We start from the raw sequence: 6,424 nt of genomic DNA on the forward strand, positions 1-6,424 counted from the left end.
CCATTTATCAGTGCGACACTGGCAACAGATCTGCGGATTATTATTTATTTACCCTATTATTATACCCTCTTATTATACCCTGATGTACTCCGCACAGATTACATATGCCCTTCACATTATAAACTGAAATAAAAGTAAAACCCCAAACAGAACAACTACCAAGCTAAATCTGCGCACCAAAATCCAAATGGCGCTTCCTCTCTTATGAGCCCTACAGCGTGCCCAAACAGCAGTTTACGTCCACAGATCTGGCATCACCATACCCGGGAGAACCCCATTCAAATTCTATTACGTATATGTCTTCAGTGGCACAAACTGTGCACAACATATTGTGCACTAAATTGGCATACAAGTGGAAAATTTTAATTTTCACTCTGCACCACCAGTTGCGCATTAACCACTTCGTGTACCACGACTTAATAGCATGTCGTGGTGTGCGGGGGAGGACGTATGGAGCGATCTCACGCGCTGAGCCCGTGCCATACGCTGCAGGTGTCAGCTGTGTATTACAGCTGGCACTCGGGACTAACGGACATAAGCAGCGATCGCGCTGTTACAGGAGCCTGTAAAAATTACAATATACAGCAATACATTAGTATTGCAGTGTATTGTACAAGCAATCTAATGATCTCTGGTTCAAGTCCCCTAAGGGGACTAATAAAATGTGTAAAAAAAATATAATTAAATAAAAACCCTTTTCCCATTTTTTTCGCTAAAGCAATGTAATTTTTTTTTTAAAAGTCCTCACACCACTCTAGTGATGGAAAAATAAAAATGTTATGGCTCTTGGAAGGCGGGGAGTGAAAAACAAAAATAAAAAAGCAAAAAATGTATCAGTCCATAAAGGGTCAATTAATTTCTAGTAAAAAATCATTTATGACCACAAGTGGGGTATGGCCGTACTCGAGAGAAATTGCTTTACAGATGTTGGGTGCTTATTCTTTGTGAAAATTAATAAATTCACCATTTTTGTGGAAATAATGTTGATATTCATTTTCACGGCCTAATTCTAATAAATTCTGCAAAAGACTTGTGGGGTCAAAATGCTCACTATACCCCTAGATAGATTTCTTAAGTGGTGTAGTTTCACAAATGGGGTCACTTTTGGGAGGTTTCCACTGTTTTGGTCCCTTAACCCCTTCAGGACTGAGCCTGTTTTGTGGTAATAACTCCGGAATTCTTTTACCTATCCAAGCGATTCTGAGATTGTTTTCTCGTGACACATTGGACTTTATGTTACTGGCAAAATTTGCCCGATAGATTCAGTATTTAATTGTGAAAAACACCAAAATTTAGCGAAAAATTGCAAAAATTTGCATTTTTCTAAATTTAAATGTATCTGCTTGTAAAACCGATAGTAATACCACACAAAATAGTTACTAGTTACCATCCCCCACATGTCTACTTTCGTTTGGCATCGTTTTTTGAACATTATTTTATTTTTCTAGGACGTTACAAGGCTTAGAACTTTAGCAGCGATTTCTCATATTTTCAAGAAAATTTCAAAAGGCGATTTTTACAAGGACAAGTTCAGTTCTGAAGTGGCTTTGAGAGTCTTAGATATTAGAAAGTCCCCATAAATCACCCCATTTAGAAAACTGCACCCCTCAAAGTATTCAAAACAGCATTCAGAAAGTGTTTTAACCCTTTAGGCGTTTCACAGGAATTAAAGCAAAGTAGAGGTGAAAGTTACAAATTTCATTTTTTTTATACAAAATTCAGTTGTAATACATTTTTTTCATTACCGCAGAAGGTTTTTCCCAAAAAATGTAACTTATTATTTATTGCCCAGATTCTGCAGTTTTTAGAAATACCCCACATGTGGCCCTAGTTCGGTCATGGACTGAAACACCGGCCTCAGAAGCAAAGGAGCACCTAGTGGATTTTGGGGCCTTCTTTTTTTAGCATATATTTTAGGTACCATGTCAGGTTTGAAGAGGTCTTGTGGGGCCAAAACAATAAAGACCCCCAAAAGTGACCTCATTTTGGAAACTACACCCCTCAGGGAATTTATCTAGGGGTATAGTTAGCATTTTGAACCCACAGTTTTTTTGCTAAATTTATTTGAATTAGTTTGTGAAGATGAAAATCTACTTTTTTCTGAAAAAACATAGAAATTTTTAATTTTTTCAAGGTATAAAAGAGAAAAAACACCCCAACATATGTAAAGCAATTTCTCCTGATTACAGCAATACCCCATATGTGGTAATAAACTGCTGTTTGGACCCACAGCAGGACTCAGAAGGAAAGGAGCACCATTTGGATTTAGAAATTCTGATTTTGCTGGTATCGTTTTCAGTGCCATGTCGCGTTTGAAATGCACTGGAGGGAACAAAATAGTGGAAACCCCCGGAAAGTGACCCCATTTTGGAAACTACACCCCTCAAGGAATTTTTCTAGGGATAAAGTTAGCATTTTGACCACACGGTTGTTTTGCTGAATTCATTGGAATTATTCTGTAAAGGTAAAAATCGACTTTTTTTCTGAAAAAAGGTAGCCATTTTTAATTTTTACAAGGAATAAAGGAGAAAAAGCACCCCAACATTTGTAAAACAATTTCTCTCGATTACCGAAATATGCCATATGTAGTAATAAACTGCTGTTTGGACCCACAGCAGGGCTTAGAAGGGAAGGAGCGCTATTTGGCTTTTGGAGCTCAAATTTAGCTGAAATGGTTTTTGGGTGCCATGTCGCATTTGCAAAGCCCCTGAGAGGCCAAAACAGGGGAAACCCCCCAAAAGTGGAAATTACACCACTTAAAGAATCTATCTAGGGATATAGTGGGCATTTAGACCCCACAAGTCTTTTGCAGGATTTATTAGAATTAGGCCGTGAAAATGAATATCAAAATTTCTTCCACTAAAATGTTGCATTTTTTTCAATTTTACAAAGGATAAAGGGGGTAAAAGCACCCCAACATTTGTAAAGCAATTTCTCCCGAAAGTTACAAATTTCATTTTTTTTATACAAAATTCAGTTGTAATACATTTTTTTCATTACCGCAGAAGGTTTTTCCCAAAAAATGTAACTTATTATTTATTGCCCAGATTCTGCAGTTTTTAGAAATACCCCACATGTGGCCCTAGTTCGGTCATGGACTGAAACACCGGCCTCAGAAGCAAAGGAGCACCTAGTGGATTTTGGGGCCTTCTTTTTTTAGCATATATTTTAGGTACCATGTCAGGTTTGAAGAGGTCTTGTGGGGCCAAAACAATAAAGACCCCCAAAAGTGACCTCATTTTGGAAACTACACCCCTCAGGGAATTTATCTAGGGGTATAGTTAGCATTTTGAACCCACAGTTTTTTTGCTAAATTTATTTGAATTAGTTTGTGAAGATGAAAATCTACTTTTTTCTGAAAAAACGTAGAAATTTTTAATTTTTTCAAGGTATAAAAGAGAAAAAACACCCCAACATATGTAAAGCAATTTCTCCTGATTACAGCAATACCCCATATGTGGTAATAAACTGCTGTTTGGACCCACAGCAGGACTCAGAAGGAAAGGAGCACCATTTGGATTTAGAAATTCTGATTTTGCTGGTATCGTTTTCAGTGCCATGTCGCGTTTGAAATGCACTGGAGGGAACAAAATAGTGGAAACCCCCGGAAAGTGACCCCATTTTGGAAACTACACCCCTCAAGGAATTTTTCTAGGGATAAAGTTAGCATTTTGACCACACGGTTGTTTTGCTGAATTCATTGGAATTATTCTGTAAAGGTAAAAATCGACTTTTTTTCTGAAAAAAGGTAGCCATTTTTAATTTTTACAAGGAATAAAGGAGAAAAAGCACCCCAACATTTGTAAAACAATTTCTCCCGATTACGGAAATATGCCATATGTAGTAATAAACTGCTGTTTGGACCCACAGCAGGGCTTAGAAGGGAAGGAGCGCTATTTGGCTTTTGGAGCTCAAATTTAGCTGAAATGGTTTTTGGGTGCCATGTCGCATTTGCAAAGCCCCTGAGAGGCCAAAACAGGGGAAACCCCCCAAAAGTGGAAATTACACCACTTAAAGAATCTATCTAGGGATATAGTGGGCATTTAGACCCCACAAGTCTTTTGCAGGATTTATTAGAATTAGGCCGTGAAAATGAATATCAAAATTTCTTCCACTAAAATGTTGCATTTTTTTCAATTTTACAAAGGATAAAGGGGGTAAAAGCACCCCAACATTTGTAAAGCAATTTCTCCCGAGTAATGCAATACCCCACGTGTGGTCATAAATGTTTTTTCTTTAGAAAGTAATTAACCCTTTCTGGAGTGATCCATTTTTTTCTTTTACTTCTTAGTTTTTTCCTCCCCGCGTTCCAAGAGCCACAACTTTTTTATTTTTCAGTCAATAGAGCGGTGTGAGGGCTTATTTATTGAGGGACGAGCGGTCGTTTTTATTGGTGCAACTTTTTGGTACAAACAACTTTTTGAGCACTTTTTATTACATTTTTAGGTAGAGCCAAGGTGACCAAAAAAACAGCGATTTTGCCGTTCTAAATTCTTTATTTTTTACGTGAGACGCTCCATACATCACCCCCCACACTAAGACATGCTATGTCATGGTGCGCGCAGGGGTTAATGCGCAGCGCATGGTGCGGAGTGAAAATTACAATTTTCCACTCATATGCCATTTTAGTGCACTACATGTTATGCCCAGTTTGTGCCACTAAAGACAAATACCTCATAAAATATTAACCGGGTTCTCACGGGTATGGCGATGCCATATCTGTGGACGTAAATTGGTGTTTAGGCACGCTGCAGGGCTCAGAAGGGAGGGACGCCATTTGGCTTTTGGGGCACAGGGTTTGCTTGGTAGTTGTTCTGTTTGGGGTTTTACTGGTGTTTCAGTTTATAATGTGGGGGCATATGTAATCTGGCGGGGTACATCAGGGTACATGTTATCTGTGCGGAGTACATCAGGGTACATGTTATCTGTGCGGGGTACATCAGGGTATAATAAGAGGGTATAATAATGCAGTAAATAAATAATAATTCGCAGATATGTGGCCGGTGTCGCACTGATAAATGGTGCCCGATCTTATCTGCTTTTGGAACACTCTGCACATTTTGCATCGCCATATTCTGAGAGCCAGAACTGTTTTATTTTTTCTCCACCAGAGCCGTGTGAGGGTTTATTCTTTGCGGGACAATCTGTAGTTTTCATTGGTACCATTTTGGGGTACCAGAAATTTTTTTGATCACATTTTATTCAATTTTTTGGCAAGCAAGGTGACCAAAAACCATAAATTCTGACAATGTTTTTTATTTGTTTTTTTTATGGCTTTCACCCTGGGCTATAAATGACCATTATACTTTATTCTGCGGGTCGGTACGATTACGGCGATACCAGATGTATATAATTTTTTTATGTTTTTCAGCGTTTGTGCAATAAAATCACTTATTTATAAAATAAATTAATTTTTGTGTCACCATATTCTTAGAGCCATAACGTTTTTATTTTTCAGTCAAAAAAGCGGTGTAAGGGCTTGTTTTTTGCAGGACGGGATGTAGTTTGTATTGGTACCATTTTGGCGTACATGCGACTTTTTGATCACTTTTTATTGTATATTTTGGGAGGGTTAGTAACCAAAAAATTGTGATTTGGGCACTGTTTTTCGTTTATTTTTTTCGCGGTGTTCACCGTGCGGGAAAAATAATATTACAGTTTTATAGTTGGGGTCGTTACGAACGCGGCGATACCAAATATGTGTACTTTTTTTAACGTGTTAATTTTTTTCCTATAATAAAAGTCTTATTATAGGAAAAAAAGCATTCTTTGTTTATGTCACTTCTAACTTTGATTTTTACACTTTTTCAAAACATTTTTATTATCTTTTTTTAACTTTTTTTACTTGTCCCACTAGGGGACACTTAGACTGGCAGCTCTGATCGCTGCTGGAACACATTACACTACACACGTAGTGTAATGTGTTCTAACTGTCATTGTGACGTAACTGTCACACTGACAGGAAGCAGAGGAGGAACGGCCGGAGGCTGATCCTCCGAGGCTTCCGTACATGGCAACCCGGAGGTCATTGTCTGGCCTCTGGTTGCCATGATAAGGATCGCCAGCCCCCGCAAATACATGTGGGGGGCTGCCGATCCACTGTAAACCTCTTCGATGTGGTGATCGCAATCGACCACCGCATCGAAGGGGTTAATTGCCGATTTCAGCGGCGACAGGCCGCTGATCGGCAACGGGGAGAGCAGGGCTGACACCCTGCACAGTTAACCGCCGCTGCGGTGTAGCGCCGCGCGGCGGTTAACTTTTAAAGCGCGGACGTAACTGTACGCCCAGGTGCGCGAAGTTACTGCTTATCTGGACGTACAGTTATGCCAAGGTGCGGGAAGGGGTTAAGGGGCTTTGCAAATACGACATGGCACCCGAAAACCATTTCAGCTAATTTTGACCTCCAAAAGCCAAATAGAGC

The sequence above is a fragment of the Rhinoderma darwinii genome, chromosome 2, assembly GCF_050947455.1.
Source record: "Rhinoderma darwinii isolate aRhiDar2 chromosome 2, aRhiDar2.hap1, whole genome shotgun sequence".
Classification (NCBI taxonomy): domain Eukaryota; kingdom Metazoa; phylum Chordata; class Amphibia; order Anura; family Rhinodermatidae; genus Rhinoderma; species Rhinoderma darwinii.